Genomic DNA, 13,014 nt, shown 5'->3' on the forward strand with positions numbered 1-13,014 from the left:
GGGCGCTGTCAGGGCAAAGTATGTATTGCACTATGGGGTCACATGGTACTGCACATGTTCGTGGTTTGTGGATTTCGCATTGTTTCTCTTGGCCAACCTACCTGATTCTCCGGATGTCGGCACTCCTTTCTCCATCCCTCCGACTCCCTCTATGCTCTCCATTCCTATGGTGGAGGCGCAGATATCCTCCCAGGGGGTCAACTTGATGGGCGACTCTGAACCCCCCCCGGTAGCTGTGGCGATGTTCCTGTTCGCAGAAAGTATGCTGCGTACGCGGATCCGCAGGTCGTCCCACCGCTTGCGACATTGCTGTGGCGTGCGGGGTGTTGTCCCCACCGCACTTACGCGCTGTGCCACCAGGGCCCATATGGCCTTCTTGTTGGCAAGGGCCGTCCTGGTCATTTGACTGGAGAAGACGACGGCGGCATTTTCCTGGAGGGTCTCGGTGAGCACGGTCAGTTCCTCTCGGGAGAAGTGTACCTGCCGCTTGCGGTCACACGCTTTCTTGGCTACCTTTCCCATATTTATTTTTTTAACTGGGGTTGCTAACGGGTTGGGATGTGTGTCAGGGTCGGATTTTTAATGGTTGTGTTGGGATTCGGTTTTTATAGTTGTGCGGCGTGCTGTTTCCCGTTCCGGCCACATGCTTTTACTTCCGTTTCTGTATATTTACGGTGCCCGTAATTTGCGGTGCCCGCTCGTTACGGTGACCGCTCATTACGGTGACCGCTAAGATGGGTGGCGGTATTGCACCTGGTGCAGCGTACGGCGGCGGTAAGGGCCGTTTTGGGGTCATTTACGCCATCGCAGCCTTTCGGATTCCGCCATGGCGTAATGCTCGTGCCCGATGGGTCGTAATTAGCCGCACTTTGCTCCTTCGTGCAATGGCGGAAACGCTATTTACGCTGTTGCGGTCCGGTCAGTCACTTTCCGCCAGGGTCGTAATGAGGGCCATTGTGTTCCGGCGGCCCAAAAGGGCAGAATTCTGTCAAAAGCTGGCACAAGATCCTACAATGACAGGGCTTGGAAGAGCATTTGCTCCACAAAATATGTGATCTAGATATGTTATTGTTATAAAGTTTGTAAAATTGTAAATATGTATTATACTAAAAGTAGATTTCATGTTCGAAGGACCAAGGGGAGGAATCTCTGACTCATACACCCACATCATCATGGTGACACCCTGTTTTCTCCTCCAATCAAGGGAGAGGGGAGATTCTAACCTATAGCCAGTCAAGGAGGCACACTTAGGATAATCCAGCATACACACCCCTTTACCAAATGCATAAATAGAGAAAGCTAAGGTCTTAGAGAGACACACAGATTCACCCACTAACCGATTGCTGGCAGAGCACTCTGCGATAGGAGCAGAAATCTTCCTTGCTCCAGACTCCAGAAACTTGGCAAGCAGAAAGGCCCACTCTAAAGCTGAACCATTCTCAGATGGCCTTAAAATTCCAGAAACCAGAATTTACCCCAGACATCTAAGGGGAACCAAAGAACAGCTGGGCTGTGCTGTAACTGCTTTCCTGCTAAATAAGTATCTTCAGATCCGAGAAGGGCAGATTAAACCCAATCCTGTGCCGTGCTGTGCCAATCCTGCCCAGTCCTGTTGTGCAGTGTGCCCAGCAGCCTCTCCCAGTCCGGTGTGCCCAGCAGAATTTCTGAGCAGAATCCCTGATCTGACCTGCCAGAATTCCTGACTGTTCTGTTCAAACCTATATAGTGAGTATCCATAGTATAGGACTGTCACTAGCCTAAGTACTGTCCATAGCAATCCATATCCAAATCCATCCTATCTTGTCTTCAGAACTGCATGGTTAGAAATATTTTTGAATTGCCTGAACTCTTCATCTTATCCCTACTACCTTCCTTTTGTAATAGTATTGTTAAACATATCTTTGCGCTGATATATTTCATCTGAAGAAGGCAAGCTCCTCGGCAGGCAAAAACTTGATCCAGAGGTGTCCTGGTCTAGTGGATGTGCTTCCATGTAGTATTTGCTTCTTCATAGTAATTCCCTAGTGTAAAGAAATCCTGTTTGTCTTTTGAAAGCGCATCCCTGTCTTTGCTTTCTTTCGCCTATCTCAGAAAAATGACCTCCACTAAAACGTCCGTAACTTCTTCAAATTATATGCTAGAAATTAAATTTAAACGTCTGCTTGTAGCTAACATTCCCAGCTTTCCATAGAATCAAAGACACTCCAAATCCATATAGTTCTCCCATGATTGCGATTACCACAAACAGAAAAGTTTGCCGCAAATTTTGCCTTAAGAAATTTCTACAACGTGTAAAGCAGCTTTTAATTGCACGCGACCTCAATTTTCAGTTTTCGCATTGCTTCTCGCTATCAAATCATTGCTAGTGTTTGTCTGCAACCAGATAAAGTAGCTCCCATTAGAATTTAAACAATTTCAGTGATTTAAGCCATATTTAGTGTTTTACCCAATTGATCCTCCAGATCACTTTTAAACCATTTTGACAGTTTGCCAATCAATTCTGTTTCTCTCTTGTGTTTGCTGGATGGAAATTGGGATTGATATATTTGCTTGAATTCTGCATTCCTGAAACCTGTTCCCTCGCCTCCTATCTCTCTACATTGCATATTGGGGGGCTAAGGGGTGTGCAGGGGGAAAGAGTATCCACATTGCTAGTTGATTTGAACACACACCCACAAATGTATTCTTGCTGTGCTGCATTGTTTTTGCTCATTCTTACTCCTTGTGTTTAAAGAGATTGCTTAGTGCGACATCTCCCCATTGGTGATTATTGTATCCCCATTGAAAATAGTGTGATTATATTGTGAATAAATAAATAAATATTTTAACTTTGCAAACCAGCTTGATTCCTGGTTCAGTGTGACCGGGGCGGTGGGGGGTCATTCCAAGAGAGGAGCGTGATATAAGTGGTACATCGTTCAGAATAAAAGAACTGTTAGACACAAATAAATAAATAAGGATTTCAGTTGTGCATTACACGCTAGGCGTTGACTTAGGTGAAGTGCCGGATTGAAATCACTTACACACATCCCCAATGTGTAAATGTGAAGGTTAGTAAAGTGCTGTATAAAAATGGATTCATGTGTGACGGGGATACCATGAACGTTATATATAGCCATGGATGGGGAGTACCAATGGTCCATGCGCACTCTCTTCATCAGACAGTTCCACGCCCTCAGGGCGACTTTAGGGGTTGTACCTCAGCCCACACATGACACTCCAGAGCTGCCAAGAGGAGGCCCCTAAGGTCATCGGGTCTGACTATGGCCGCCTCCAGGCACGAATGAGGAAGATCACTTGTGGGGGACCACCACCATACTGCATATTGGACCTGGGCCACTAGATAATACAGGAAAAAATCTGGGACGTCCAATCCCCCCTGAGAACAGGAGAGTGACATTGTGTGCAGGGAGATACGAGGTTGCTTACCAGCCCAAATAATTTTGACCAACATACTCTTTAAACGGTTCCAGAAGGTTCTAGAAGGTCACAGTGGGCCATGTAGGGACGTTGTTGAAAATGTACAACAACTTCGGGAGAATGACCATCTTGGATAAAGAGATACGGGCTGCCTGCGAGATGGGGAGGCAAGCCCACATGTCTACTCTGTCTTCCAGGTACCGCAGGGCTGCAACATAGTTCTCCTTGTATAATTGAGCTGGGGACATCGACACCAGGACTCCCAGATATCGGATCCCTTGTGGGGACCAGGCAAAGGTGCCCTCAATATCCTGTGGAGAGACACCAGGTGTAAGCGGAAGTATTTCAGACTTGGACCAATTTATCTGTAGGCCAGATAAGGCGCTGAATTTGGTGATTTCCTCCATCACCAGATTTAGATTTGTCTGGGGATGTTTTATAACATGTCCGCATACAATGACACGATGGACGTGTGAGAGCAAACTGTTACCCCTCTGTGAGCGTGAAATACCCTCAGTGCATTAACGATCGTCTCGATCGACAAGGCAAAAAGGATGGGTGAAAAGGGGCTACCCTGCCTGTTGCCTCGGGTTGGATGGATAGGTGCTGATTGGATCCCATTTGTGTAGACCAAGGCGCGAGGAGCTGTGTAAAGTAGCTTGATCCAGTGTAAAAAAGAATTGCCCACCCCTGTACCCCAGAGGACCTCAAACAGAAAAGGCCATTCAACAGAATCAAATGCCTTTTCAGCGTCTAAGGTGACCACAACTATCGGAATCTCAGGATTTATATTATACATCAAGGTGAATAGTCTCCGAAGGTTGTTCTGTGTTGAGCGTCCCGGAATGAAGCCTGCCTGGTCTCACCGACAGACTCCTGCCTCACATGCCCGCTCTGGTCCTCTGGGAGGGCATAAGATTCTGGCGAAGCTTCTCACCGACAGACTCCTGCCTCACATGCCCGCTCTGGTCCTGAAGTCCTGAGGACCAGAGCGGGCATGTGAGGCAGGAGTCTGTCGGTGAGAAGCTTCACCAGAATCTTATTATCGGTATTTACCAGCAATAGGGAACGGTATGATGGGCATTTCTTAGGGTCTTTATTTGGTTTAAGCAGTACAGTTACCAAACCATTCTGGTGGACTCGGGGAGAACCCCCGAGGTGATAGCCACTTCGTACATGTTACGTAAATGGGGAATAAGTATGATCGGATAGGCTTTATATAGCATACCGTCTGTTCCGGGGGCCTTGCCATTTGGGAGTGAGCGCATCACCTTAAGAAACTCCTCATTTGTAGGGGGGTCGTTCAGAAGAGCTCCGATCTCCGTATCCAGCCAACCCAAGGCAATCCTATCTAGGTAACGAACAATGGAGTCGTGACCTTCCGTACACCTGGATGTATACAGTGTCTCATAGTATTGTCGGAACTCTGGGTTTATCCTCCCCGAGTCCCTAATGAACTCGCCCTCGGGTGTCTCCAGTTCTATTATAGGGTCCAGATGGCGTTCCTGCCTGATAGTCCTGGCCAGGGCCCTTCTCGGGCGGTCACCCTCCCTGTATCTAGAGGCTGCGACTGGCTTCCTGAGGAATCTTTCCTCATCATCCATTAACAAGCACAGCTCACGGTGCCTAGCCAACAGGGTAGATTGAAGCTGGGGGGTGTCCTGCTGGGTCTGCCTAAGCTTCAAGTGTTTTATTTCTTATTCTTTGGAGGCCATCGCCCTGCGGATACTTTTGAGGACCCCACCCTCTTGTGATATACACCAGCCCTGAATATATACCTTAAAAGTTTCCCACACAATCCCGTGGTCCAGGACAAATTCCATATTTAGTAGAAAAAATTCAGAATTGCCTGGCGCATATCTTCCAGAATGCTATGTCCTCCAATACCCGGGCCCGAAGCCTCCAACGAGGCTGTCCAGGGGGAGAAGTCGGACCGGTGGATTGTACCAAGACCGGGGAGTGGTCAGAGAGAGAGCGGGGAGCGGGCCCGAACTAGCTCCAGAGATAGGTGGATATAGTCTATTCTAGAGGAGCTGGAATGCACACTCGAGCGTACTCACGATTGTTGGGATGGAACAAACGCCAAATATCAACCAGGTTATAGTCAGTTACAATGGATTTCCATTTTAAGGACGCTCGGGAGAGGGATGACTGCGACGTGATGGATCTGTCTGATGATAGTGATAGAGCGAGATTAAAATCACCTGCTGAAATGATTTCATAACCTTGAAAAGTACATAGGTGTTCGGAGCACGACTTAAAGAATTCCGGGGAGTCATAGTTGGGACCGTATACGTTTATGAAAAGGATGGACCAACCCCCTATTTCTCCAGCCACCATGATAAAATGACCCTCGACATCGGGTACTTGTTTGTGCAATTTAAATTCCAATGAGCGGTGTATGTATATTGCAACGCCCCGTGACTGAGTATTGTATGATGAGCCGTATCTATGGATGCCCCATCCTGGAAAGACTGGGAGCATGTGTCCCCTTCCCAGATGAGTTTCCTGCATATAGAGAACATTTGCAAGGTGGTTCCTCACATAGTTAGAGATCAGGCGTGTCTTTTTACCATTCTTGAAACCCCGGATATTCCATGTGACAAGAGTAATGTTTGTGTTCATAGGAATGTGTGCCCCCTGAGAGGGTTTCACGTTATGTCCAGAAAGTGGGCATTGCCTAATGGCTGAAGCGTGAGTGGTCCACCTCGACTAAGGCCTTTTAGGTGCTTCATGAAAGCTAGGTGTGCAATGGACAGCCTACCGTCTGGACCAGGGCAGTTTAGGTGCTTAGAGACTATTAAGTGTGCGACCCAACTAAACATGGAACAGCTCCTAGTGCCGAGCAGCAAATATCCACTCCCACCCACCACCCACCCCAGAAACGCCAACCTACCGGCCATTATAGCCCACCCCCCACCTGCCGAACTCCAACCATTAAACTAATACACATCCAAGTGCCACTGGGCGTAGGGGGGTGCTGGCGGCTTCCGTAACTCCTAGTGGCGAGATGCTCAATCTCCACATTTTAACTCTAATGACAATACCAAATATAGCAAATGCTCCATACAGTGCCTAGCGGGTGCCCAGGCCAGACACGAGGGGGCCGCCACCAGACTGCAGCCAAGAGAAGAGATAAGAGCCACCATGGACTGATCAGGATGGACGGTGGAGTGAGGACCCTGGGTCAGGGACCTCCGAAGGGAATCGTTCGAGTCAGGCGAGGTAAAATATAAAGTTTTCCCCTCGTAGATAACCCTGAGTTTGGCGGGGTACATCATCGAATATCGAATATCTTTCTTTCTCAGGATGTTTTTCACTGATTGGAAGGGTTTCCTCAGATCTTGGACCTGTTGGCTGAAGTTGGGGAAAAGTCTTATTGTTGCTGAGCCCCACCATAGGTTTTTTTTTTCTCTTGCTACTCAGATCAGGATGTCCCGGTCCCGGTAATTGAATAACCGAGCAATGATAGCTCTCTTCGGGGCCCCCGAGGGAGGTCTGGTCGCGAGGGAGCGATGGGCCTGTTCCATCATGAACAAGGCTGAGACAGGGGGGTCGTCCAGGACCTCTTTGAGTAATTTCTCCATGAAGAGTTCCATTTTATCAATGGGTGTAGACTCAGCAACGCCGGTTATCCTTACATTATTTCTTCTGGAACGCCCCTCTTAGTCATCGTTCTTCGTGGCCACTTTTTTGACCGTTTGTTGGAGGGACACCATCTCCCGTTGGAGCTTGGTGATTTTTCCCTCTCCGTCCCCAATCCAATGCTTCGCCTCCGACATTCTACCGCACAGTTTTTCAATTTGGACTGCAGATACATCCACTTTACATGTTAGCACTTCAATTTTAGCTCCTAGGCTGTCTGTGCTATTTTGTGATGCTAACAAGGTTTGATTAAGCGCTGATATGTCAAATTTGGAGGTGCTGGGCTCGTCCCCCTGCTGCAATTGGTCAGATCTGGCGTATTGATCCATCTTCGCCTGCTTCTTTGGGTTACCCATTACTAGGATCTTCTCTGGAAGCATGGTTGGATAAGATGCAGAGTCCGTGGGAGCCGCGGGTTATGAGGGGGGTATCTCAGAGTTCTCCAGGGGGCATCCAGTAGGGTCCGTATGGATGGAGACTTTCAAGTAACCAAGGCGGGTAGTCCAGTGGTAAAGAGGAGGGACGTGGGGTATGGTGTTAGGCTGGACCCCAAGGGGTAGAATGAGCACACACGTAAGAAGGGGGACACAGCGGGTGTGAAGATTGTCCCAGAGCAAGCAGCACAGTGAGTTTAGAGTGCCCGGGAGGGGACGCTGAACAGCCGTGGAGGGGCCCAGGGGCCACCCCCGCACCATACAGAGCCCAGCAACTGGCTCTGGAATGGGAGCTGGGCCTTCACTCCCACTCCCACGCTGTGCACCATGGGGCCGCGACCCGACCAAGACGAAGGAACAGGAAAACAAGACCGACTCTCCAGATGAGTCAAGCAGGGTTTGGAAAAAATGTAGTTTCTGACGGAGAGCTGGGGACAGGGCCGGCTAATGGAGCAGGCCGCTGCTATGCAGGAGATGACTGCCCCAAGGCCCTGTGTCACAATGCACGTGGGGGGTGCCCAGGACCCCGAAGAAGTGACTGATGCCCAAAAAGTTTCAAAGGAAGCAGTACTGGAGAAGGCCAGCAGCAGATGGGGTTGCTCCCTCCCAGCCCCTGACTCACCATATTTATATGCTGAAGGTGCCTCCTCTCTTTCCGGGGGCCGGGAGGAGACATGAGAATGAGCTGCAGAAGAGTGAGCTGCACTGCCCAACACAGAGATCCCCAGAGGCCTGGAACACGCAGCAGGGTGAAGGGGCCCGGGAAATGGATCTGTGGTCCCGTATAGGGAAGGGGCCCCTCCTCAAACCCGAGTGGTGGCCGCTGTCAGGGTGATCCTCACTGGGAGGCTCAGGCGAATCGTGTCTGGTGCGGGGAGCTGGCAAGCCAGCCAAGCGGAGGAGGCCAGAGAGTCAACCAACAATGGGCTCTGCTCCATGTCAAGCTGTCAGGGGCCACGGGGCTCCAGGAATCACACCAGCCTGCCCCACACCCGCTCCTTGTGGGTTCTGATGAGAGGGCCTGGGCAGGGAACGAGAAAGGCCACCCCAGGCAGCCGCGGGCTGCCGTGCAACCCAGCCATTGGCCCCACAGAAGACAGGGCGAGTTCCAGCAATCCACTCGATCCCGAATGCCCAGACCTGTATCACAGTGTGCCACAAATATTCAGGTGCAGTACGACTAAGTTTCCACTGGATGATATGGAGCAAGACCGCATATTATATGACCATATGTTGGAGCCTCTGCCGGAGCTCTCTCAGGCTGTGGCCATCACTAAAGACACGCAACAGCGCCCCCTCAATTTCTTTATTTTGGACTCCGACATGGTTCAGTTTTGGACAATTTTCTGTGCCGGAGCCTGGGAATCTGTAATAAAAATTTAACATCCTGAAATAGATGGGATTTCAGAATCCCCTCTTTCCCTTAGCTCTGGGCTCCCCCCTCCTACCTGTAGGCAGTGACTAGAACCAGTTTGTGGGGAGGATCCCTCCATTAATATTTTTTCTCTCAGGGTGACAATTCTGGAATTCTGGGAGGGGTGGCTCTGAATCAGTGCCCACACCCACCCAGTCTTCATTCAGATCTCTTCGGACCCATTTTTCTTTGGGAGGAATTCCCCCATTCCTGAAGAGGAAGATTTTTCTCCCAGAATCCTCTAAGGATTCTTCCCCTTCAAATTGGAGGACACTAACTTCCTCCACAAAATGGGCCTTCTTGAGGTTTTTATTTATCCTACCCACCCTCTGTTCCCTGGGTTGCAGATATTCGGAGGCAAGAGATTTTAGTTCCGGTTCTGATGTGTCCAGGGGCTTTTTACGGGTGAGGAAGGAAGCTTTGACTTGCGCTTTACACCCCCTTTCCCCTCTGCCTCCTCCTCTGGAACGGTTAGTTGTCGGGATTCTCTCCCCGTCTTTGTTCTGGGGTACCAGAACCTTGGTTTGCAGGGTTCTGAGCTGCCATGTTAATTTGAGGGTTCTACTGAGCCCTCAAAATGCGACTCAGGTCCTGCGTGAGGTTCTGGACCTGGCGCTCCAGTTGGGATACCTGTTCTGGCTGGTACGGGGGTCTTTGTTCATACGTAGGGGGTTCAAGGGAAGGGTAACTATCCCTTCTCCAGGAATATCCTGAGTATTGGAGATTTTGGTAACCCTCCAACCTTGGCCTCCCCACTCCTGGATTGGGTAGTCTGGGCTCCTGAAAGCTCGGAAAGGAAGGAGGGTTGTCCTGCAGGTTGGGGTTTTGTGGATACCGAGGAAAGAAACTCAACCCAGGATTTGGGGGATTACTGCCCTCCTGAGGGAAGTTAGGAGGTAAGTTTCCAGAGGCAGTACTTACCTGGTTGGATCCCCCTTGGGCTGAGGGAGTCCAAACATATCCCAAGATAGGACAGCTGCCCTTGTATCTGGGACTTATATAATCAGGAGAGTTGGGGGGGCCCGATTGGTGGGGTTACCCCCCTGACTGCTACCTGTTGCTGATTGGTTAGAAGGTCCTCTTTGCCTCTGATTTTGCTGGTTTTGGGTCGGTGCATTTTTAGGCTCCCCCATTTCTAGGTCCAAAATGGGGGCACCCTTTACCTCCACCCCATTAGCAGCAGCAGGGGTGTTGGTTGGTTTGGGGTTTGTTACCTGATTTTTATTTTCTGAAGGTTTTTGGACCTCATAGATCCAGGTAGCCTGGTCTATTACCCAGTCCATGGTCCTTTTGTCATGAAAATCCCTCACCAGCTGGGTCATGATGTATTTTGGGAGTGCATAAACGTAGGTAGTTATGAACTCCCTGCTATCCGTGCGAACCCTCCTGGTGATTTGTGCAGAGGCACATTTTAGCTCCTGCACAAATTCTTGTGGGGCTTGATCTTCTCCGCATTGCAAATCGTAGGCCACTTTGCGAGCCTCTTGGGGGTTTCTATGAGCGGAAAAGAGCTTCAAAATGGCCGCCTTGTAGGTGGACCATCTTGAATGGTTTTGGTCTTCCAGTCAAGCAAAGAAGCTGGAGTACGCCGGAGAGAACGTCCATTTGGCATAATCTATCCAATTCTGGTTATCTTTAAGGGGAAAAGTGTCCATCATTTGTTCATAGAGTTCCAAATGCTCCCTACCAGAATATTTTGTATTTTTATGGTACAGTGTTATGAAATTCCTAATGGCCGTGATCTGCCTAATGGGGTCTTTCACCATAACTCTCCTCTGTTTATTTGCCTTATTTTGCAGTGTTACCTGAGTCCACTGGCCCTCTGACTCAGAGGCGCTACTGTTTGAGGTCCGCTCATGATCTTTTGGAGTACCCTGATTCTTTGAGCTTGTGAGGGGCTCGCAGAATGGTGGGGCCTACTATCTCCCCCCCGTGGTGCACAGGGGAGTAGTCTTCTTGGCAGAGGATCCCCCTCACTGCCCTGATTGGGTGGTGGTCTTCCGAATGCTTTTTGGGGCCTTATTTCATGGTGTTTTTGTGCAACTCAAACCAAATGGTCCCTTTGGAGATAGTGCTTTTGCAGATTTAATTCCTTGACTTTCTCCTCATAGGAGGCTTCCTGGTTAGAGACATCAGCCCTAAGATTTTTAAGATTATATCTATACAGTGACACCCGTTCATCAATTTCTGAGGGGCGCTGACCTGCCAGCTCCATCATGCTAGGCTTATTTAATTCTGAAGGCCTCATGGCTTCTGGCTCATGTAAACAAGCAGACATGAAGTCATAAGGCAGACATGAGGTCATAAAGTATTAAATGTGTCTGAGTGCCTTAGCACAGAGGGCTTTCCACTGGTATCAGGGGTAGCCCTGTCCCTCTCTACTTGTTCAGGGTCCCTCAAGTTTGGGTTTAGCCTAGCATACTCCTTCTCCAAACTCCCTAGTTTCTCCTTCTCAGCCCCTACCTCTTGATAATAGGCAAAGGTCTGAGCTTTTTGCTCCACTATCTGGGCTTGACTGGCCTCTATGACCCGCTCTTGAGCTGTCACCTGCCTGTGGAGTCCATTGTTCTCCGCACAGAGGGCCTCATTGTCTCTTTGCGCTACCTTTATGGTCTGGGAGCACTGAGACAATTTCTGTTGCAGGAGGTGAACCTCCTTTTTCTGCACATTTAGATCCTCTATGGACTGCTCTAACTCAAGTTCCATTTGTCTCATATGTCCCATTAATTTATCACATTCTTCTTTTATGCCAGTCAGTCCCTGGGAGGTCTGACTCCCTTCTCTCCAGATTGGTTTTTAAATTGCACATTTCCTGGTATAGGGCCTCTTTCTCCTGATACAGAGCGCCCCTTTGTTCAGCCAGGTCATCCCTTTGTTGTGTTATGGTGTCAAATTTCTGGCGCTCTTCATCAAATTCTGATTGAGAGTGGAGTTCTTTCATAATTAATTGATTATTTTCCTCTTCCAATTTTTTTATCTGCTTCTGTAAAGTGGCCATTTGCTCTACACTGGCGTTATTATATCTCACTTGTTGTTTTAATTTCAGTTGACTCTCTTCCAAAGAGTCAACTTTTTCTTGATACTCCACTCTTAAGGCATTTAAGTGGTCCTCTTGGTCTGCATTATTGCTGTTGTATAGCCAAGTCGTCTTTTAACTGTTTGACGTAGTTTTCAAGCTGGACCTCAGAATCTTGGCTCTTTTGCAATATTTGCTGTGCTAATTTTAGCTCAGTCTGGATTTGAGTTAAGAATTCAGATTGGTTTTGCACAAGGGTTCTGTTTTCTTCATGGTTTGCCTGCATCACTCCCATATGGAGAAGCATGTAGGCTGTGATTCTGACAATTTTAATCTGCTCCTCTTTAATTTTCGGAGTCATGTAGAACTCGCTCAAAGCTTGATGTAATAGGCCACCGTCCTGCCACATATCCATTTCCATGGTGGTGACCTGTTGCATCTTCTCTTCTGGCCAGACCGCCTCATCTTGCTGCTGCGATTCCCCTATGACAAATAATTTGTGCACGAGGTGCTCCCTGGCCATATTTATCAGTGGTCTTTTTGGAAAGTGTTGTTTCTTTATTAATTTATTAATATAAGGCTAACCTGTATTCTGTTGCTTTTTGTCCAATTTGGGGTTGATTTTGCTTTAATTTTACACACAGGCCTGGTACTTAGAGTGTATGTTTTGGGGAGGCGCTTTCTACAGCATGACCACAGCTTTCTAGCGACAAAGTATCACTACCTTGAAGGTTAGCCTGCTGTGTTAAGCTGCCATGGGTGGCAACACTTACTCAATACTGGACGAGCACCCAAGCTCCACAAACCGGACCAGGACTCTTGCACTTAGCCTAGGATGTAGTGCTCAATTAGAATACTTTCTTTTTATTTCCTAGAATTCATATTGAGCTGACACCCAACCCGCCTTGCACCCCCTTTTACAAATACCCTGGGTCACAATGGACCATGACCCAGGCCAGTTGGTGGGAATACAATTTTTATTTGAAATTCAAAGAACATCACAACATTTTTATATTGGGCACAATCACCAGTGGGGTGACAATTACAATGTGAACTGATGAAATACACTTGGTTGACCTTCTACT

The sequence above is a fragment of the Ambystoma mexicanum genome, chromosome 2p (assembly GCF_040938575.1).
Source record: "Ambystoma mexicanum isolate Mex_15411 chromosome 2p, UKY_AmexF1_1, whole genome shotgun sequence".
Lineage (NCBI taxonomy): Eukaryota > Metazoa > Chordata > Amphibia > Caudata > Ambystomatidae > Ambystoma > Ambystoma mexicanum.